The sequence below is a fragment of the Herpailurus yagouaroundi genome, unplaced genomic scaffold (genome assembly GCF_014898765.1).
Source record: "Herpailurus yagouaroundi ecotype Mexico unplaced genomic scaffold, PumYag 28, whole genome shotgun sequence".
NCBI lineage: Eukaryota > Metazoa > Chordata > Mammalia > Carnivora > Felidae > Herpailurus > Herpailurus yagouaroundi.
This window is the reverse complement of record NW_024412376.1, coordinates 67285770-67309680: the sequence shown is the minus strand read 5'-3', so window position 1 is coordinate 67309680 and position 23911 is coordinate 67285770. Positions and strand designations below refer to the sequence as shown.

Sequence of the window (23911 nt, the reverse complement as noted above, 5' to 3'; positions counted from 1 at the left end):
CATGGCAGGAAGCATCAGACAAAACAGTAATGACAAATTTGGAGTATGCAGAATTCATGACACTGAACTGGAGTTGTTCTGAGTCTAGAATAGCAGTTGGCTGGCTCCAGTTACTGAGATTTGGGTTCTAATTCCAGCTCTGATCTAACTTGTAGCGGGCCTGTGACAAATCTCTCACCCTTCCTGACTCATCTGTTGTGAGGTGTTGGGGGGTGGGGGGAGAAAGAGGCAAAAATTTTGAGTGCTGTACAAAAAGAGAGAAGAGGAAATTGTACTCTACCATCAGTGAGGTTCTAATATTGCTCTAGTTTTACTGTCCTAATAGTATGCAACTTTAGAATCACTTGCCTCCCAGTTAAAAGGACAAAGGTGGGCTAGATGCTGTTATTCCAGTAGTTCTTCTGTGGCCAGACCTTAAGAATGGGTTGGGTATTGGGCTTCTCCTGAGTCTGCGATGTGCTTGTTTCAAAGTGGACCTATTGTCCCTCTCTCTCTGCCTGTCCCCTGCTCACACTCTGTCTCTCTTTCTCAAAAATAAATAAACATTAAAAAAAATTATTAAAAAGGGAGGTTACCTGAGTGGCTCAGGCGCTTAAGTGTCTGACTTCAGCTCATGTCATGATCCCATGGTTCTTCTGTTAGAGCCTCCCATCGGGCTCTGTGCTGACACCTCAGAGCCTAGAGCCTGCTTCGGATTCTGTGTCTCCCTCTCTCTTTCTGTCCCTCTACTGCTCACACTCTGTCTCATTCCCTCTCAAAAATAAATAAGCATTAAAAAAATTCAAAGTGGAACTATTGTGTGGTGATTTTTTTTTTTTAGGAACTGATTTTGTTTTTGAAGAATTGCTAGTGAACAGTGCTTTGGGAGCATTTCTCTGCCGATGATGTCTCTATTGACAGGATTCAGAGAGGATATTACATGTCTGAGTGTAAAAAAATTCGATCCTTCTCTTCCCCCCAAGTCAACTTTCCTAAAATACCCTGGCAATATATTTGTGGTTTTAAAAAGACCATTATTAAAGCATTTGAATGTTTGCTTTAGTTTTCTAGTTTGTGATAGTATAGTTAATTGTTGATTTAAAAGTATTATGAAGTCGTCTGGATGTTTGCCTTAATTCTTGTGTGTGTGTGTGTGTGTGAGAGAGAGAGAGAGAGAGAGAGAGAGAGAGATACACTACAGACTACAGTCTACTTTTCCCCATATGTAAAAAGTGACTAGAAAGCCTTCAAAAGAAGAAAAATTTCTAAGTTACTATGGCAATGCCTACTTTTGTTGGTCTATTTTTTCCACTTAACTCAAACTCACATTTAATTTCTTATGCTAGCATTATTTGTTCTAGAAAACTCTTGGAGCAAAGTGCTTGTCACTTTGTATGTTATCAAGTCTATGACCTCACTGGGATTACTGTTTTTCATTTAAAACATCAAGTCCACTCAGTTCCAGGAATGGTCCCTGGGCTCAAGGTGAAATGAACATGGCATGGACTTCCTCCTCTCCCGAGTTACCTACAAGAAGGAGGATGGAGAGGAATGGGGTAGAAAGGCTGGGTAGGGATGGCTGCTAACATACACAATGCTCACAGTTTTGAAGAACATGCAAAGGATGAATTTGGAATTGAAGAAAATATACATTAACAAAGAAAAGGAAATTCCAGACAGTGCTTGAATCATGCTCCCTTAAAATGGGGACACTACAAAGCAGTTCTATAGATAACAAATTTTTGGCTTGTTTTAAAATATCTAGTGTTCAGATTTTTTATAATTCTGTATAAAATGAAAATCTAACAAGCTGAAATAATGAAAAAAAAAGCTAATCTAATGTTATTAACAATGAGTAGAAGTTAAGTAGATTATAATTCCCTATAAATTATAAATTTATAAATATATATATACATATATAAATTATAAATATCCTTCTAGTGACACATTTAGTCACTTTTGAGAGATGTTCAAACATTTTTAGTATTTGACTGGCTGACTGAACTGTAGGCAAACTCCAACTTTTAAAGATCACTAACAGAAATATTAATAATCAAATTTTTATAACATTGAAGCTCAAAGCCATAAAATTTGGATTTGTTTCAAGAATAAATTGAACTTTGGGGGCTCCTGGGTGGCTCAGTTGGTTGAGTGTCTGACTCTTGATTTTGGCTCAGGTCATGATCTCCTGGTTTGTGAGATCAAGTCCCTTGTCAAGCTCTGCACTGATAGCACGGAGCCTGCTTGGGATTCTTTCTCTCCCATTCTCTCTGCTCCTTCCCCACTCATGCTCTCTCTCTCTTTCTCTCTCAAAATAAATAAATAAACATAAAAAAAGAATAAATTGAATTTTTACAAGGCCCAAATAATCAGTAACAGTTATCTGGTTTTTAAATGTTTATATATCTTTTAACTTATGTTCTAAATAGATGTTATAGAAAACAAATATCTCTAATACAGAATCATAGGACAATATTCTGTAAGGTATACTTTGAGAATATCATTCATAGAAGTAAATTTATTGAGACCTATTTATAACATAAAACTCCATTGTATGTGTGCAAACATTCTTAGAAAAACTACGTTAGCACTTTTACTTGACAAAACTCTTTTTTGGAATATGTACTTACGTGGCTATGTCTCTGGGTATGCTCTTGACAATTTGGGAAATCTTCATATAAAGAAGTGGGGAGAAATTTTTGTTTTACAAACAAATCTTATGAGCAATTCAGAAATAACTCACATTTTAAATATAATAAAGAAAGAAATGTGCACACTGTATCCTTTATATGTTAGAATGTTTAGCACTTTAAGCTTTCTTTAAAACGTATAGACACTATGGTACTTATAATTCTCTTATTGAATTTCAATTCAAAGTTTCAAGTAGCTTTTATTAAAATTGAGATGACAGATTACAGTCATCTATTTTATGGGCAGAAGTGGATTTAATGATTCTGTATGTCCTCTCTGTAAAACTTTAAATAAAGATGTGGTATTTAGGTAAGGCACAATCAAGTAACATCATCTTACCCATTAGTACCATCAGTGAGGTCTCTAAAATGTTTCAAATAAAATAATTCCAGAAGCATAGCTACTTCTAAAGGGAAAAAGAAATGTTTTAATGTGTTTGAATATGTGTATTTGAGGATAAATGCTCTTTACTACATATGGAAAGCTGGTAACATCTTTATCACTTCATTTTGTTAAGTTTTTGAGAGCTTTCTAGAAATTCTAATAGCAGGTATGTTTACAGAAGTCAATGCATGCTAGGTAAATCTATTAAGCATATGTTATTTAAATCTTTGTTTTGGAATTGTGGGTTTTAAGACAGAACACTGTTGAAAGACAATGAGCTAAAATAATGACTATGCATGAACTTTACCATTATCAGGACACGGCATATATGTAACCAACATTTATCAAGCTCTTTTCAGGGAAATGTTCTTTGTAATATTTTCTTTGCAGGTATTTTCAAATGACCCCCAAAACCCAAGAAATAGTATGAAAAATATCTTCATTTTAGAGATGAAGGATTTCAGGCACAGAAAGGCTATGTTACTTGCAAAAGGTGAAGCTGTAAAAAATGGTGGGATTTGATTGCAAATCTGACTTCTCCTGAACTGATAGAAACAGGTACCTGAGAGAATGAAAGTAGGCTAAGATGGTGCCCCAAAGGAAGTTTATAGAAAAACAAAAAACAGTGTGGTCTTCATCCAAATCCGATTTAATTGGCCAAGGGAACCCCAGGTATCAAGATTTATAAACACGCTAAAGACAATTCTAATGTGTGGTCAAGATTCAGAACCGCTGCTGTAGAAAGTTGAGGCCAGATATGTCAGTCACCACAGAGCTTACTGAAGGGTGGCATGAGACATTCTTCCGGCACTTTCCCACTGCCCCTTTCCCAGCTGATACAAGAGAAGGACCAGAGAGACTCAAGAATTGTCTGGGTCTTTAGCATGGTGATTAAGTCATCATTAGTAGTGGGAAGATTTTCCCTTTCTGAAGCCAAGATCTATGAATTGCAGGGAGACAAGGAAGTGCTGGGAAGCTTAAAAATGATCATTGTAAAGACTGGAGGTGCCTGCAAGAGGGGAACCTGGCAAGCTATTCCCTAGCAGGACGTCTTCTTTGTCAATAGAATTGCTGGCTTTCCTAGTGCCATGTGAACGGTGGGATAAGAAGTAGGGAGTGGTGGGTGGGGAGAATAAAACTGGATAAAGATATAAGAAGAAGGAGAGAAAAAGAAAGACAGAGATAGAGACAGAGAGGGAGAATGAGAGAGAACAAATAGGAGCTTAACTGTTTGGTAAGGCAAGGATTCTTGCATTTCCCAGGTGTGAAAGACTGTCACAGAAGTGATGGGATTTGAACTGCCATGCCAGTACCCTACCCAGATGGGCCAAGCTCTTAGCTAGGGATTGGCAGGTGCAAGCTGGCATCCTGAGGGACTGTTAGAGGGCTTGGAAGGGAGCCTAGCAGGAGCCCTATTTCTCAAGTTAGGGAACTGTGGCAAAGCTCTCCATGGCTCTTTGAAGAAACTACACAAGTGCCCTAGCATCTGGACGCGGGCCACAGAGTGGACAGAGATGGCCACTCAATATTAACCAGAGAGAAGTGCAACAACCAGGGAGAAATGCCACCTCATTCAGTTATGAATAAATATATCTACCATCCCCCCCCTTTCTCCAATCTTCCTGCCTTCAACTTGGGAGGAGTTCTAGAGAGGCAGAAAAAGAACAGCCAACACCCTCCTGCCCACACCAAGCCCTGGAGCCACAAACCGGCCATGGTGCTTAGGGAGAGAGCCTAGAGACAGACATTAGATTGAAGCTGTAATTCAGCTAGACTGTTTTAATAACCAAAAGCCAACAGAAATGCATGGGATTTCTGACCAAAGTATTATTAAGGGAGGGATTTGGTTTTATCATAGTTGAAAGCAGTTACTGGAAGACATGAAAGTTTCCTGTTTATAACTGAATGAGTTGACACTCCTCAAAGACATCAGTTCCGTAGGTTCATATTATCAATTACATGCATTTCATGTATGTCACCCATAGAAGGAAGGTGCCTACTTTCAGTTAGTCTAAAAAAGTGTTTCTCGAACATTACTGTCGGAGTCCAGAACTCTCATTTTAAAAGTAAGTACTCTGGGGTGCCTGTGTAACTAGTGAGTTGAGTGTCCAACTCTTGATTTTGGTTCAGGTCGTGAACCCAGAGTCGTGGGATTGAGCCCTGCGTTAGGCTCTGTGCTGAGCATGGAGCCTGCTTATTAAGATTCTCCCTCCCCCTGTCTCTCTCAACCCCCTACCCTACCCCCCAAAATTGAAAGTAAATACTCTGAACTTTTATTGGATATTAATCAAGGTGATTGTTGTTCTTAATGAAAGTTTTTGCAAGTCCAAAAGTCAGTATGTAATGTCATTGTGACATACATATTTATACCTATCTAAATAATATTTGTATGTTTCTCATGACAATGGTTTTAAAATATGAGCTTCCAAAATAATTTAAACTACTTCTATCAGTTAAAAAGTGTTCAAGAGTAGAAGCTAATTTATACATTTAGCTAAAAATACTTCACATGTGTATATCTTACAATCGTCCAAGTGCGTTAACATGTGTTATCTCATTTGATGCCACGTGAATAGACAAAGTTTTATTATCCTCAGTTTTTGGATGAAAAAACTGATTCTGAAAAAATAAATTATTTGCAAAAAGATTATATAAAGCAGTTCAAAGTCAAATGTAATTCTTTCCCTATGGCAGGGGCATCATGCCTCTCTCTGTATCACTTTGGATAAAGCGAATGGGCTATCATTTAGTAATGCTGAAAACTGCCATAACTTTGACTTGGAGTTTTTTTTTTTTAATTTTTTTAATGTTTACTTATTATTGAGAGACAGAGAGAGACAGACCATGAGCAGGGGAGGAGCAGAGAGAGAGGGAGACACAGAATCTGAAGCAGGCCCCAGGCTCCAAGCTGTCAACACAGAGCCCGACGTGGGGCTCGAACCCACGAACTGCGAGATCATGACCTGAGCTGAAATCGGACGCTTAAACGATTGAACCACTCAGGCGCCCCTGATTTGGAGTTTGTATGAAATAGTATGTCACCATCTAAGACTTAACTCTTAAAAACATTTATAACAATTTTTCTTTTAATAGGCTCAGGGAGAAGGATTATGGGAAGTGTATCTCCAAGATCATGTGCATTGAGAGACAAGACTGGAAAGCAAACCAGTTTAATTATAAATAAACCTAAAAAATACATGGATTCCAAAAATTTTATTGTATCTATTCTAACAGATTAATGATGAATGCCATGAGATTTTTGTACAAGGAAATGGGGGGATGCCTGGGTGGTTCTGTTAGTTGGTTAAGAGTTGGACTCTTGATTTTGGCTCAGGTCATGATCTCAAGGTTTGTGAGTTCAAGCTCTGCACTGGCAGAGCTTGTTTGGGATTTTCTTTCTCTCCTTCTCTTTGCCCCTCCCCTGCATGTGCTCTCTCTCTCTCTCTCTCTCTCTCTCTCTGTCTCTTAAAATGAATAAACTTAAAAAAAAAAAAAGAAAAGGAAATGGAGAACTCCCGCATTAGCCTCATTAAAGAATCCTTAAGAAGGGCTCCTGGGTGGTTTGGTCGGTTTAAGCGTCTGATTTAGGCTCAGGGCATGATCTCGAGGTTCATGAGTTCGAGCCCCATGTCGGGCTCTGTGTTGGCAGTGCAGAGCCTGGAGCCTGCCTCGGATTCTGTGTCTTCCTCTCTCTCTGCCTGTGCCCTACTCGTTCTCTGGCTCTCTCTCAAAAATAAATAAAGATTTAAAAAAAAAAAAGAAAAGAGTCCTTAAGAATAAATAGCTTCATGAAGTTAAAAGCCTTATATGAGAAACAAAATATATTTGATGTTTGTTGTATATTTCATTGTTTGACCACCTCAATGAGAACATATTTATAGTATTGAATTACCTTAGGCATTTTATTTTTTTAATTATTTACCATTGTTTGTCATTATGAAAAAGTATAGTTGGCTAGGTTCTCAACAAATTGTCTTCAGTGTCTTGTGAAATCCATGGATATGTAGCAGATCTTTGGTGATAGTGGGTATAGTTTGGTGTTATGACAGTCTGGATGTAGTTTTCCTTAACTGGGTTTTATTTTTTTTTTAATTTTTTAATTTAATTTTGAAAAAGAGAGCCAGAGTGCCAGACACAGAATTTGAAGCAGGTTACAGGCTCTGAGCTGTCAGCACAGAGCCAGACGTGGGGCTCGAACTCACAAACTGTAAGATCGTGACCTGAGCGGAAGTTGGACACCTAACCAACTGAGCCACCCAGGCTCCCTGACCTTAACTGGCTTTTAAATCCAGTGTGTTTCAGATAAATATACTAAAAAATATCATAGGTTTGCCATTTGAAACATTGCGTGAAAGATCCTGTGAGTTAATTATGTAACAAATAGTTTTCCTAACCTTGGTCTTGGGTGTTTAGAATCTGCTCATCCATGACTAGCTTTTCCACTTTTATTTGAAAGTAGTGTGGGTACTGGATTGATAAAACAATGGGGTGGGTGAGTTTTCCTGAAAATAAATATAGGTTTATATTCTGTCTAATTCTGTCTAGGCAACATTTCTTCTTTTACTGCTCTTCTTTCATTCCTTTAAATTTTTTTTTTAATTTTATTTATTTTGATACAGAGAGCTTCAGTATGAGCAGGAGAGGCAGGGAGAGAGACAGGGAGACAGAATCCCAAGCAGTCTCCAAACTGCAGAGGCCGACATGGGGCTCAATCTACTGAACTGTGAGATCATGATCTGAGCTGAAATCAAGGGTCAGATGCTTAACCGACTGAGCCACCCAGGCATCCCTCTCATTCCCTTTATCAAAATTTACCTGGCTTGAATTTCACCATTTTAGGATACAGATTATTTTTTCCCTAAGAAATTTATAACAACAGTCAATGTGTATCATTTTCCCCAAACATCTTACTACCTTTAACAGTATTTTCTGGAGATAATTTTTATTTAAGAAACTCATTCATATATAATGTCTACTGGATACCAGTCACTTCTTTAATCACGTTTTTAAAAAAAAATTTTTTTTTTCAACGTTTATTTATTTTTGGGACAGAGAGAGACAGAGCATGAACGGGGGAGGGGCAGAGAGAGAGGGAGACACAGAATCGGAAACAGGCTCCACGCTCTGAGCCATCAGCCCAGAGCCTGACGCGGGGCTCGAACTCCCGGACCGCGAGATCGTGACCTGGCTGAAGTCGGACGCTTAACCGACTGCGCCACCCAGGCGCCCCAGTCACGTTTTAAACATGATGAGATAATTCTATGAGGTTATCCCTGTTTGAGATCCCCATTACAGAAGCACGAGGTTAAGTGACTTCCCCAGATCACATATGTAGTTAGGGTAAACCTGGGATCCACACCTGGAGACTTTGACTCCAGGATTTGTATTCCACACACACAACTTTTGTGGGTCTAGTGTAGTTTACTTTAATAATTTTCACAAAGGGGTGTAAACACAATGGATTTAGGCGGTACTGTCCTCCATGGCTCTTATTCTGTTTCCTGCTTTATGTGTCTATGCTTACTACTTCAGCCCAGGCCCTTATTCTTTGTCCTCTAGCTAACTATAAGCCTTTTAACTGTCTCCCTGCTCTAGGTTTCACATTCCTCAGATTTGTGCTACAGAGAGCTGCCAGAGAGATTTTTCTAAATCACCTGTTGTATCACTGCTTGAATTACTTCAAAGTCTCCCCATCATAGTCATCAAAAGAACCATAACATTAAAAAAAATCTTATTATGTACAGACAAGTAAGCACTTTATGACTTCTATCATTCACAATAGCGTTACTGTCTCCCCTTCTCACGGGGGGGCGGCCCCCCCCCCCAGATGAGGAAGCTGAGACTTAGAGAAGTTAACTAAGTAATTTAAGATCACATAGCTGGTAAATGGCAGATCCAGGACCGAGGCCAGTTGGATGCTCCCTGCTCTATGGCTTGTTCACTGGCTCATGGCTCCACTGTAGCACCCATAACCCTCCATGATCTGGTCCCTACCATACTGTCCAGCCCCATCACCTGGAACTCCCCTAAATGTGCACTTAGCTATTTGAAAATATGACAGTTCTGTCGGAATGCTCTGCCTTTCTTGCTACCAAGATTCATCCCTGCTGTGTCCTTGGCTGGAGGGCTTGTCCACCCCTTCCTCTGGCAACCACCCTAATACCTTGGAGACATTTTACTCATTCTGGACAACTCTGTTCAGAGTCCGTTCTCTAAGAGATTTGACTCAATTTTCTGGTTGTAAGTAAGCACTTGCTCTGCTGTGTTGCCTTTGTCACACATACCTTTCACCTCATGCTTCCATACCCTTCGCTGCCTGTGGCTGTAATTTTTGCTCACATGTCTGTTTCTTCCATTAGACCAGAGGTGTTCAAAATGTTTTGATTGTGCCTCTTTAAGTAAAAGAATTTTCAGCATATCCCATTTATATATCACGTACATATAAATGATGTGTATATATATATATGGAATGAATAAATGAGATGTTATTGACATACATATGTAATGCTGTGCTAATATTTTAGGTATAGTTTCCAATATATCAAAAAAATTTAAAGAACAAAATAAAGATGAAATCAGCAATATTTTAAAAACTGATTTTATTTTACTTTGACAACACAAAAAATCTTCTTACTCTTACAGAATGAGAATCAGAATGTTGTTGTTGTTGTTGTTGTTGTTGTTGTTGTTTTGTTTGGTGAGAACAATGTGATTGACAGACTCTATGATTCTGAAAATTGTAGTGTGACCCCATGCGGTGTAATTCAGAGGTCTAGTAAAATTTTAGTTTATTTCAACACTTGAATCTAAAGACTGTCATGACTGAAAAAGATAACCTTTTAACATAGGTAGATCCATATTAAAGAAATTAAACACTAACTGAAAATTAGTTTTCATTCCCAACTGATAATGCAAATGTTTTTGTTGTAATATGATGAGTAGATCTCCATCTTCCCTACTAACCATGACTTGTTCTCACAAACTAATGAGAATAGGCTACATTTTAATATTTTAGTGTTACAATCTCACTGATATTTTTTATTTGAAAGATTGAAAGCCTGTTAGAAATTCTTTTTTTTTCCTAGTTAAGTGTGCAGATATGAAATTTTAAAGAGTAACAAACACACTTAAATAATTTTCAACTAGAAAAATCACATAGTGATAGAAACATTATAACAGTTGTTCAAAATCTTCTCCTCTCTGTTTCTTCTATTTCTTTTTTTTGGAAAGTTGCTTTCAAAGCAATTAATTGTAAGCTGGACATACTGTATTTATTATTCTAAAATACAGGCCAGGTAACTGACAACTAAGAGCCACTTATTATTCCAGAAAAGATCAACAAATTTGGAGTATTCATTTATGTGATGAATAAAACTCTGGGACATCTTTAGCTTCTACAACTCTTACAAGGTAACCAATTTGCAAGGTTACCACTTGAACCTCAGTGATACAAATTTCTATGACACAAAACTTTCCTGGTCACTCCCTGTATCACTGCAACATGTTTTAAGGATTCCAGTATATTTTACACGTGAGTTTTTATAAAATTAATCATATTGATGACATCTGTAGCACTTTTGCACTCTGTCTTCAGTTTATTTTGCTGTACAAGCTTGCCTTCAAATTATGCACTGAATGAATTTTATGGGAGGCACCTCCATAACCTTACTCTAGAATCTTTTCTTTATTAAAGACTGTTAAAACTGCTACTTTCTCAGTGGTTTTATATACATTTTTTTCCATAAGACATTGATTCTTTAAAAATTAAATAATTCATTAATTTCTGAAAGCTTCTCTCCATTTTCTTCCTTGTTGGTTCTCCAAAAGAATAGTTCTTCATCTGTGAAAGTATTGAAATAGAATCCAGAAAATACCATAGGCTGGGAAACACCAGAAACATGTTCTTTTATTTAACTTAACAATAAACCTTCAACATGTAGTTTGTTCTAATATTATTTGTACCAATTTCTTGGGTTTTTTTTTTTTTGCATCTTCAACAATATTTGCTAACAAAAAATACATCTCAGTTTGTTGCCAGTTGTACTGTTTAGCCATTTTTAATTGCGTCCATGAAGAACTTTCTAAATATTATCATTTGATTTAAATTCTGTAAAGCTTTAAATTGAATATTGTCTGACTTCAACCATTGTTGAAAAAATAAGTCTAGAATGTTTTTATGTTATGGATGCTTAGTTATTAAATATCTTCTTAGTTGACTACTTGACACTAACACTGGCTGCCATAATTGAGGACAGTGAGGTAAAGCTCCTCTCCAACAACAGTGAATATAAATCCATATTCCAAATAGTCTTCTTGGTAATTTGGCATATTTTACCTACTTGTCATATGAATAGGCAGTGATGGTTTTTAATCTCACAATATGGCTGATGAAGAGTAGGATTATAAAGAAGGGTTAACTCTTCAATACTCTTGTTCTCTCATGCTTGAAATAGAAGTGTTATCTTTGTTAATAGCTTCCTTTCAAGAATATTTTAAAACTTTTCTCATTTTGTGAGTGTGGAAACTGGATAGTAACACGGGGATTCACTTAATCAAGCACTGTAAAACATGATATATTATACTATGCTAGAGAAAATGAGCATGTGAGGAAGCACATTTCCTTGCTGCTGTGTTGGGAGGTCCTCAGTTCAGTGAGGTCACCTCAGGCACTGTATGAAATTCATAACTGCTTGGACCAGACTAGACCAGGGTACCTATTTCAGCCTTTACAATAAGGTAAATTAAACATTAGTTAGCACTCATTTCCTTCTCATTTCTTAGATGAAAATAAATGTCCATAGGCATTCCAGTTGGCTTGGCAGATATGTGGGGGAAGCCTTCCAGGTGCAGTACCCTACAAGTACAAAAAGACCCTGGGACAGAAACATGCTTGGCAAGATCAAGGAATCCCAAAATGCCAATGTAGCTGGCACATATTTCCATGAGAAATTGCTATAAGAAGTCCAGTGATAAAAATGAAAAACTCTCTCTCCCGGGAACCCTGACCATGTGGTTATTTTCCCATGGTGAAATGATTAACATAGTATCCTACTAGAACAACTTGGAACTGTCCTCTTCCTGTTTCCTCCTCATCCATTTCAGCTTTTCATAATGCAGCAGCCTACTGACCAGTGTCTGGAACACTTTATTTAAATGAATAATTGCCATTGCCTCTTATGTAGAAGTTTGGTTAAAAATTATATTAAAGTAATCTTTCTCTGCCTCTGAAATTGATTCTCCCAGTGTGAGGAGAAGAATTTAAGGAGTGTCAAGGAGAATTTGATACATAGATCCTGTTTATTTTGACCTTGATGTCAGGGTAAAGAAAAGTTTTATTATATTTTCTAATGTGTCTTAATTTCCTTTCTTCTTCAAAAAAGAGGTCATTTTATTTAGATGTTGTTTGAGAACTGACCCATTGAAAGGATGAAAGCATTTGTTTTCATTTGTTTTTATTTTTTTAATTTTATTCTTAAAAACTTTTTCTTTTAATGTTTATTTTTGAGAGAGAGAGAGAGAGACAGAGAGAGAGAGAGAAAGGGGGGTAGGGGCAGAGACACACACACACACACACACACACACACACACACACACAGAATCTGAAGCAAACTCCAGACTCAGAGCTGTCAACACAGAGCCCAAAGTGGGTCTAGAACCCAGGAACCATGAGGTCATGACTTGAGCCTAAGTCTGAGACTTAACTGACCGAGCCACCCAGGCGTCCCTATTTTTTAATTTTTTTAAAATGTTTATTTTTATTTTTGAGATAGAACGTGAGCAGGGGTGGGGCGGAAAAAGAGGAAGACAGAGGATCCAGGGCAGGATCTCTGCACGCTGACAGCAGTGAGCCTGATGTGACACTCGAACTCAGGAACTGCAAGATCATGACCTGAGCCGAAGTCCAAGGACAGAAGCATTTTAATACTGGCTACCATTTCTATGTATCTTTAAGCACATTTTTTTCTGAGACTTAGTTTCTTCATCTGTAAAATGGGGTGCTATGTAATGGAATTGCTGTTTTTGTAGATAAAAAGTGTCACCAATTTGACAGGATGAATTTGAGATCCAAAGAACTGGTTAATAATATCTTTTTTTTAAATATTCATTTCTGAGAGAGAGAGAGAGAGGGTACATGAGTGCCTGCATGTGAACAGGGGAGGGAGGTAGAGGATCCAAAGCGGGCTCTGCACTGACAGGAGAGAGCTCAACACAGGGCTCAAACTCACAAACCATGAGATCATGACCTGAGCCAAAGTCAGACACCCAACGGACTGAGCCACCCAGGCACCCCAATAATGTATCTTACCATGCTTTGTAAGTATTGTGTATTCAGATATCACCTGGCACATAGTAATCATGCAGTAAAGGAGTCTGTTATCATCATCATTATTCTAATTACAGGAAGAAGTAACTGTCTTCCATACAAGTTTATTTTTTCTTCATAAATTAATAAAGCACTCAACCAATTCTTTGTACTCCCAGTATACAAATGGAAGAGCACAAAAGGCACATAGAATGATATGTGATGTTTCTTTCACTGAGTGCCAATTTTCTTTTTTGATAAAATGCAACATTTCACAAAATGTTTGCAGTATCAATTACTAACCAAGATTTCTTTGTTCTGCAGTTTAACCAGTTTAAAGCAATGGGTCCTGAAGTTGTACATTTTATAAGGCCAAATAAAATTAAATGATTGTCTCATTTAAAAATAGTACAGATTTTTTAAAAGGAAAATACCCGACAATATAAAGAATTGCATGAAGTTATGCTGAGCTCTAGACTCTGACTGGTTCAATCATACTAGACTCTGTGCCTTGGTTTCCTCCTTTGTAAAATGGGGATAGTGTTAGGACCTATCTCTAAGGATTATTTTCAGTGATAAAAAAGTAAATATAAATTATTTCACAGAGAGGGAACATTCAATGGTTTTAAAAAATTACAAGTATCACCTTTGTGGCTTTTAAATTTTTATTTAAACAACTTTTGTGAAGTTGAAGGAATAGCTGCTGTCTTCCATGCAATGCCTTTTGAGATCTGGATCTCAATGTCATTGGAAGGGCCCCTGCAGTCCTTGGGATCCCTCCCTGTGAGATGGCATTTAATGGTTTCAGAATGTGGCCTTATACTGACTGAGTAAGCCATGCCCCTTTCCTTGGAAACAGCATATGGAAATCATCACAAAGAAAAGGAATCATTTCAAGTGCTTTGAAAATATAAAAGAAAATAAATTGTCCCTGGTAAGTAAATATAGGACACTGATCTCTGAATAGTTAGGAAAATTCTGTGCCAAGGCCTTTGGCAAAGGCTAATGAGCATTTCATTCCCTCCCCCACTCACCCCCGCACTCTTGTCTTCTAAATTAGAAGAAGTTATTACTATATAAGGCTGTTTTTTCTAAGTAAATGATAATACATTAAGCTCTTGGTGTTTTTAGCTTTCCAAACAGTGGTGAGTTATTTTCATCAGTCAAGCTCAAGCTGAAATGAAAAACAAAATTTGTGAAAGGCTCAGGCCTTGGGAATCAGATACTACCTTAGAAGTCCCCTTTATTTGTATTTCTTTTGTGAAAAATATAACATTTCCCATCAGATGGTGCTTAGCATGACTGATATTAGATTGAATTGTGTAAATATTATATTACATTTATTGGCTGCTGCAGGGAGTCCAAAAGCAGTGATCCATTTTTGGGTCTCCAATCTTCTGGCTGCCTGCCCGCCAGATGGAAAAATGTGGATCAGAACGATTTCATCCTGAGGCAGAGCTGCTGCGATCTGGAAGGGAAGCACTTCACCGGATGCTTCCTCTGTGCCTAGATGACCCTGTGGCTTCATGTTGAGTGAGTTACCAAGGTTCCTTCAGGGCTGAGAGTAGACACAAATTCAATTAAAGATCCCATTATGATGTTTATTCCTTCCTGTTCTTTATCACCTTCACGACTCTGACTCTGTGCTCCTCTTTCTTATTTGAGAAGGAAAATTCCTTCTTCTCAGTCCTAACTGCGCCCATTATCTTAATTCCTATTTTTCAGTCTAGTTCTTTTTATGCTTCTCATTTCTCACGTAGCTTCCTAAGCAAATTAAAACATCAAATCTGATGTTGCTTTATCTGCAGAATACACAGGATATACTGTGTGTGTGTGTGTGTGTGTGTGTGTGTGTGTGTGTGTGTGAGAGAGAGAGACAGAGAGAGACAGAGAGACAGAGAGAGAAATTGAGAATAAACAAGAAGTTATGCATAAGTCATGGAAAGGTAACAACATACTGGATTTTTTTGATTCAGGCATAAGATGAAGTAGTATGGAGAATTATTTTGTCTTTGTAAGCATTTTCCAGGAGTGTGCTTGCAATAGTCATAGAAACTCTTTTTTAAGTTTTTTAAGACCCTTTACCTCCTTTCACTGTTTCTGGCCTGAGCAGCTTTCTTCCTCCTGTGAGGCTGTTCTCATTTTCTCCCAACACAACATGCTTATTCTTTCCCCAGTCCTCTGTAACTTTGCCCATGATCTTTTCTGAAGTAGGATGTTCTATTTATTTCTCCCAGGGACATGGTAGGTATGCAATAAAGACTATTACTTTTTAATTGATCAGTTAATACTGACTCCTGTTTTTAATTTACCAAGTGATAAAATTACATTCAGGCAAAAATAAATACATGTTATTTGAGGAAGTTTATAAACTTCATCAGAATCTTTAAGGATGAAAACAGGAGTTGAAGTTCACAGTCTGCATCAAAGGCAAGTGGGAGCCTGAAGACACTTATGCTTCAGGATTGAAGAAAAGGGTAGAGAGCAGGGAGAAGGGTACAGGGATGGCAGGGACAGGGGTCTGTAGCACAGCATAAAACAAGGACCTCCTTGCTTTAGGTTTTCACAATACTACTAAACTGGAACTCTTACTCAGGTCCCGGTGTCCTGGAGCCAAGGTGGCAGAGGGTGACGTCAGGGCATGATAAACCTTCCTATTTTGCACTCAGACAAGCAAATATTACTGTTCTGATGGAGACATTTTCATTAGTATTTCTAGTTAAAATATTTTCATTTTTCCACATTTATATTGGCACCTTACTCTTTGAAAGCAAGACCATAGTCATTGGCATCTTCTAAAATAGCGCTCTTCAAGGTAGATGATATACATATATGTTACATAGATGTGTAACTAGGTACTTAAGTCAGGCTTATATAATCATTGAAAGGTTGTTGTGTAAATAAGTGAATGACTGGATGCACATTTGTTATTCTTTAGTGTGAGAATGGCAACCACTGAAGAGCCTGGTTTTGCTGAAGCTTTGTCTGATGCTTTTTTAAATGAGCAATTTATTCAAAGGGTAATTAGAGTAATAATATATATGTTTTATATGTGTGTGTTCATATTTTTATTTGATATTATGTAGTAACAAGATACCAGTCCAAAGGGTGCAGTGAAAAGACTGAACTGAACAGGAAATCAGGAGGCCTGAATTCTAGGCATGGGTCTAACTTGACTTTACTCTGTGACCTTTAAGTATGATGTCACTAAAACTATCTGGCTCTCAATTTCTCTATTTATAAAATGAAACATTTAGAATAGATGATTTTAAGGTTCATTTCAGCTAGAATCTATTTTAAATCAAGAAGATAATAGGTGAAAGAAACTGCGCATGAATGGTCATATTTTTTCCGTTAATTTGAAAAATAAAGCAGTATTGTTTTTGGAAAGGGCAGTTTTTTTTTTAATGTTTATTTATTATTTTTTTTGAGAGAGAGAGAGAGAGAAAGAGAGAGACAAAGCCGGGGAGGGGCAAAGAGAGAGGGAGAAAGAAGAAATCCCAAGCAGGCTCTGCACTGTCAGTGCAGAGCCTGATGTGGGGCTCCAACTCATGAACTTGGAATTTATGACCTGAGCTGAAACCAAGAGTTGGATGCTCAACCAACTGAACCACCCAGGGACCCAGAAAGGGCAATTCTTTATACAGCATTTTATGGGAATTTGATTTGCCTTTCTCCAAATTATAATTTACCAGACATTTTGTAAAAAACAAAACAAAACAAAACAAAACAAACAAGATAAAACAAACACTTTCAAAATTATATCAATTTAATGTGTTCTTTCACTAGATTTTTTTTTTTATGCTTAAAATTGTATTTCAGTGAATTACCATTGAACTCTGCATTTCTTATGCTTCTTTATTTTGGGGAAATATTTGATTCTTTCTTTTTCTTTATATTTTTCTAAATAATGAGAGTTCCTTAGCATATGCTAATATAACCAATATATTTTTAAAAATATCATTAAGAATTTGTTGATTTAAACACAATTGATGTTTTTAGAAATGTAACTTCTTTACTCAGACTGTGGATCTGACATGATTTATAACTTTAAGTTTTGTTCTCTTTACCTTACTAGAAACCGCAAAGAGACGGTGGATGTGAACCATCTCAAGTAAAACCACTCATTCTGACCTAGCTCTTAACTTCTATGAAGTATTTTAATTAGATGGGGAAGAGGGAATGTATTTGATATTCCTCATCTATTCCTTAAACCTCTCTCATTTGGGGGGCGCCTGGGTGGCTCAGTCAGTTGAGCATCTGACTTCAGCTCAGGTCATGATCTTGTGGTCCGTAAGTTCGAGCCCCGCATCGGGCTCTGTGCTGACAGCTCAGAGCCTGGAGCCTGCTTCGGATTCTCTGTCTCCCTCTATCTCTGCCCCTCCCCCGCTCATGCTCTGTCTCTCTGTCTCTCTCTCTCTCTCTCTCTCTCTCTGTCAAAAACAAATAAAACATTAAAAAAAAATTTAAACCTCTCTCATTTGGGAAAAATGTGTCAGAAAGAAAAAGGAGAAAGTTTTTAGCATAGTTGGACTTCATTAGTTTAGTTCCCCACCTCAAGTGCAGGATTTTGAATCAAATCATGTCTCCATCCTACAAGTGGATTGCTCATGGTTTATGTTTTTTACATAAAAGGAAAATAGCTAGAATTCAAGCTGGCTTTTATTTTTGGATTATAAAAGATGACACATTGTTATTGTAAAAGAAAAAGGATTCAAACATTTACAGAAAAGCATAAAAATAAAGTAAAAATATTACAAACCCCAAATGACACATTATTAACATTTCAGTGAACAATTTTTTAGACCCCTCTCCCAGTTCATGAACTACTACCTTAAATCACACTTACATTCAATTCTATGTGAAATGAATGGTACTAAATGTACTTCCTTATTAAACAATACAACATGAATACCATGCTGTGTCAATGAATATTGGTTTATATCATAATTTTGAAAAAAATTGAAAACATTTGTCTTTTTGAGAGACAAAGAGAGACAGAGCACAAGTGGAGGAGGGGCAGAAAGAGAGGAGACACAGAATCCAAAGCAGGCTCCAGGCTCTGAGCTGTCAGCACAGAGCCCGATGCGGGGCTCGAACTCACAGACCGCAAGATCATGACCTCAGCCAAAGTGGGACACTTAACTGATTGAGCCACTCAGGCACCCCCTACATCATAATTTTTAATGGCTACATTATATGGACTCACCCTAGTTTATGTAATGCATTCCCTATTGAACATGGAGGTAATGTCTAACTTTTCGCCATTAAAATTAGTGCTTATATCTATAAAATATATTTGTGCGCTCTTCTGATCATTCATATGAAATGGATCCCTAAACTTAGAATTGTAAGTCTGAAGGTATGCTATATTTTAGTTTTGGTGAAAATGAAGACTACCTGAATAAATTTGAGGGCAACTATTATACATAAAGAGAAATTTTCTTATTATGCATATGCTACTCATTATTATACTGGGTATAATTATATACTGGGTATATAATTATATACTGGGTATAATTATTATACTGAGTGTAATGTTTTTTAGCTGATAAAATAAGTAAACATAAAGGTCAAATAATCTATGTAACATATTTTCATTTTCATATCTAATCTTTTAAAAATACTGGTACTGATTTGAAACTTAAAACGTGTCTTGAAAGAAAAATTTTTGATAGAAAAAATATCCCACTTGTTTCAGTTATATTAAATTTCTGGATAGTTTCAGGATAAAGGATAAAAATTTTCAAAAAATATGATGAGGGTCTTAAAAGTAATGGACACAAGGTATTAATGCCTATATTTATGATATCTCAATAAGGCTATTTAAAAGACCCCCCCCCCAAAAAAAAGAGGGGGTGAGAAACAAGAGAATTTATTGGAATTATACCAGTAACCACCACCCTTATCCACCATTCTCATTCAAGGGCACTCAGTAATGCAGTATTCTTCCAGGCAAAGCCCAAGGTATCTTTTCTCTAAAGACATTAAAAAAAAATGTGTGAGGGGGTGCCTGGGTGGCTCAGTCAGTTGAACGTCCAACTTCGGCTCAGGTCATGATCTCATAGTCCGTGAGTTCGAGCCTGCTTCGGATTCTGTGTCTCCCTCTCTCTCTGCCACTCCCCTGCTCATGCTCTGTCTCTCTCTGTCTCAAAAATAAATAAAAACATTAAAAAAAAAATGTGTGAGGAACATGAAGGCATTTCGTGTGGATAATAGTGCCCCAGAATGAAGACTTTCTCATTCAGGCACAGGAAGAAATGGCTTGTGGTCTGAAGCCTGACACTGTGCTGTTCCTCAAACACACAAAGCTTCTAGTTAAAAATTGTTCTAATGGGAGGCTACCCAAGGATTACCAAGCATGTGAAGAGAGTCAGCAAGATGGAAGGGAAAAACCTAAATATGTAAATGGTAAACATGACCCTAGAGGAAACAGACAATTTTGGGAATAGAAACATTAAGAAAAAAAAAAGAAAGAAAGAAAATGCCTAGTGTAGTCAACAAGATTCAATAAGATTTATAACCATAAAAGAAAAAGGATGATTTACATTGAGCAATTAACTACAAATAACATGAAAGAATAGAAAATATGGAAAGCAAAGTTGAGATAATCTTCCAGAATGCAGATAAAAAGACAAAAAAGTATACAAAAACCATCCAGAAGATGCAATACCTAATAGAAGCCCCAAAAGAAGAGAACAGAAAATGGATGGGAGGAAATGATCAAGAACTGGAAAAGACTTTCTTAGGCTTCCAGAAGGACAAAAATAAATTCATCTATGAAGAACGAGAATGAAAAAGAAATAATATTTCTCATGATTAACCTTGGATATTAGAAAACTAAAAACAAAAAACAAAACAAAGTAAACCGGAATATATTTCGAAAGAATGTATGGAGATAAAGTAGTTATACATTAAAAAAAAAAAAAAGTGTTAATGCCTAGGGTATTAGGGTTTGCAGCTTTCCATGGAGTTATCAAGAGAGGATAATCAGATAAATCAGATTTCAAAAATCCTATTCTACAGGAACACCTGGGTGGCTCAGTCCACTGAGCATCTGACTCTGGATGTCAGCTCAGGTCATGACCCCGGCAGGGGTTGTGGGTTCGAGCCTTGCATTGAGCTCTGTGCTGGACGTGGAGTCTGCTTGAGATTCCCCCTCTCTCCCTCTCCCCTGTTCGTGCTCTGTCTCTAATTAAACAACATATTGCAAAACCTCTATTTAATTTGTTTAATTTTTAATAAAGTTTATGTATTTTTGTGTTAATATAGTTTAAAGGTCTTTTTTTGTTCTTAGAAAAGGAAAATTTATTTTGTAAAAGATCAGGCCTGTGTAATATAAAGCATGGAGGAATGACCCCCCTCTAGTCCACTGTTCAGTTCTCTGGCACAACAGAGAACTAGGCACAACAGCAGCCTAGCCTGGAACCTGTGTCTCCAGGAATGACTTTGCGCTGAGATATGAGTGCACGGCTTATATGTACTCTCAAAAGTACTAGCGATTGTAAATTCACTCTGAGGGAAACATAATTTATATGAAAGACAAATCTCCTTTCATGGAAACATGGAAAGGATGGGAACTTATATACATGTGGACCATCTAGTCCATTTACATGGCCGTTAGTTAGTTAGTTAGTTAGTTAGTTAGTTAGTTAGTTAGTTAGTTTATTTATGTTGACACTTGGTTTATTTCTGTGGCGGTAGCGGAGCTGGTCCTGAGGTAGCCCAAGCTAAAAACGTATCCGTGCGGGGCTTGACCTGCAGGCCTGTAGGAGTGGACATGTTTGGGTGTGTGGGAGAGGAGCAGAGCCTGTCGGAAATGGAGATGCCTGTTTCCTGGTCTTGCCCAGGGACAACATCTGGCAGTTGCAGGAAGAGATTAGGTGGCAGCAATAGGAACTATTTTCTGTGAAACTCGGGGCCTTAGCTCTACCGGAGTCCAGGTGACAGTGTGTGACACAGCACTGTGGAGGGGGGTGTTCCCGCCATTCCTTCTCATGGGCAGTGAGGCTAGGGCAGAAGGAGGGGTGACAAGGGCGGAAGACACTGCAGTGTAACCCCTTGAGGGCTTTGCAGCTGTACAGCTTTGTACACGGGAGACACAACTCTTCTGACAGAGAGGCAGCTTTGTCTTGGGGGCCTCTGCAAAGAGTGGTGGATAGGGGCGTCCAGGGATGGATGGGGGGCTACGCCTATCCGCGGGAAGGTGGGAGCTCAAGCATGTGAATTAACTCTACCTGAGCATGGAGGAGGTTGCAAACTTCCAGTTATTGGCGTCCCCGGGGGCATTGTGATTATACTTATATCTGTGTGATTCCCAGAGTACCAACGGCCTGGGTCCATATCTCTGACTCCTCCCACAAGTTGGTATCCACATACCGAAAGCTATCTGTAAACTAAAATAACTCCAAATGAAATGAGACAGCAATTGCACGATGGCATTTACTGATCACTCACAGCGAGTTCTGGGTCTCACCCATGTGTTGAAAACAGATGAACTGAAGATGATGCCCCACCCCGGTTTTTTTTCCATTTTCAGAGTCTGTGTTCTGCAGTGACCCCCAAATCATTAATCTAGCTAAAGTATTGAAGGTTCACCAGTTCTGTGTTGCTGCCTTTAGATTCTGTCTTTGCAGCAACACAGGTTGCTGTTTCTCACTCTTGATTTAGCTGTAAAGGTTGCTCCAGGTGCAGGGAGAAACCCTGACATTGTAACTGCAAAGGCTTCCTTTGAACCCATTCCTCCTTTGGATAGGATGGCATTATGAAAAAGGATGTCAGTGTAGAATGCAGACGATATCACTCAACCTTTCCTTTTCTGTGTTGCCTTCTGTCCCTTAATTTGCTTTTGACCTTGCCTACACTCATATCTAAAAGAGGAGCCTTGCACTGGGGATTTCTAGTTTCACAGCATTCAAAATCAATCTTCATGAGCACAAATGCTTAGAAATGACTTTAATTTGGTGTATGTGCATGTGTTTATGGGAAATATGGTGTTTTTAAGACTTGCCAGTCTCAGTTAATTGATAAGAAGGGGAAACTTGTGCATGGATGTCCAAAAAAAGAGAAGAGTGCTTTTAGGGATTAAGTGACTTTAGAGGACTTCAACTGACTACCTGTAAACATTTCATAAAAGGAGTTACATTGTTTAAAAGCTTAGTGTGTGGGTGGATGGGTTGTAGGGGTGGGGGGACCCCTATAGGATAGTTTAAGATAAATTAAAGAGCACAGCACCAGAACAAATCTTTCTTTCTTGTTCTATGCAGCCATTTCCCCCCTAATAATCTTTTAAAGTCAGCCCAGTCATTTTAGTGAATCCTTCCAAACAAAATCTGAGTACTTTATTTTCTAAAACTGTCAATACCTCATATTGTCAGTGTGTCTGCATTTGGTATTTGATCATATCCTGTTAATTTATTTGATTTTTCACAAGTGTGTAGTTTCTTCCCCCAAAATGCTAAGTCACTTAAAAGACAGGGAGTATATTTTACGTTTCTTTTTTCTCATGGTTTCTTACACGTACAAGACCCTCAATAAACACCCAAGAAATCTATTCTGGATTTTTCTATTCATCATCTGTCTCTTAGTTCTTTCATTACTGGGTACCACCGTTACTGTCATATGGATAGAGATAAGAAAATATTTTCATTTAGGAAAGTCTGATGGAAACATAGGTGGAATTTTGAAGCAAATTTCTTTGAATTATTGAGATTGCTATCATTTTATGCTATCCTTGGTTCCAATATCATGGATAATTGGAAATTGCATGTGTTATACCTCCATGAACTTTCTTGGGTATCCATTAATATGGATCAGTCACATAGACTTCTCTGCTTCTCTCTTATAAACTCCAGATGTATGTCTGAGATTAATTCAATCTTTGTTTTTCCCCCTTCACCATTTGTTTTTCTATTGAATCTAGTCACCTTTCAAGCAGCTGGAGTGGAAATATCAATATGTTCTTTTGCCTAATCCTTTGTTCTTTCTTTCATTGTTTTATTTTCTTCGTGCATGCATAAAAGTTTCTTGGCATGCTCCTAAAATAACATTAAAAACTCTACACTCTGTCTCTATAGTTTGCAGGATATGTCTGTGTCAAGAGTCAAAGGAATACTTTTTGCGTGAGAGGGCATAATGAAGGTCTTGCCATTTCACCATTGGGGGAAGAGTTAAATACTAACGTTTAGAGGCTCTGTAGATCATTAATTCTAGGAGTTGAGATGAGACATGTACTGAAAATCATTTTATTTACAAGTCTCATTTTTCGCCAGAGATCTTTTTTCTCCCTTTATAATAGATGTGTATACAATGAGAACACAGGCTTATTTCATAAAGAGAAATTTCCCTTGAGGCACAGGCATGAATTAACAGGTTACACCAATTGCCAGGATTAAGTCTACATGTGAAATAAGATTGATTGCAGAATGCAACAACTGAAAAATAAGGAAAGTATTAATGGGATTATAAAAATTTAGAGTTGAAAGAGACCTCTCATTTGATGCAACTGGTCTGTAGATAGAGGACTTCTTTTTACAACATCCCTGGTAGATAAAC

The 23911-nt window shown here is 37.6% G+C and overlaps 1 protein-coding gene across 3 annotated transcripts in view; it reads left to right on the top strand.

Moving 5' to 3' along the window:
• The window catches only part of SYNPO2 (synaptopodin 2), a 204536-nt gene that overhangs the window by 1580 nt on the left and 179045 nt on the right, over positions 1-23911 (top strand). The gene's annotated exons all lie outside the window — the stretch shown is intronic.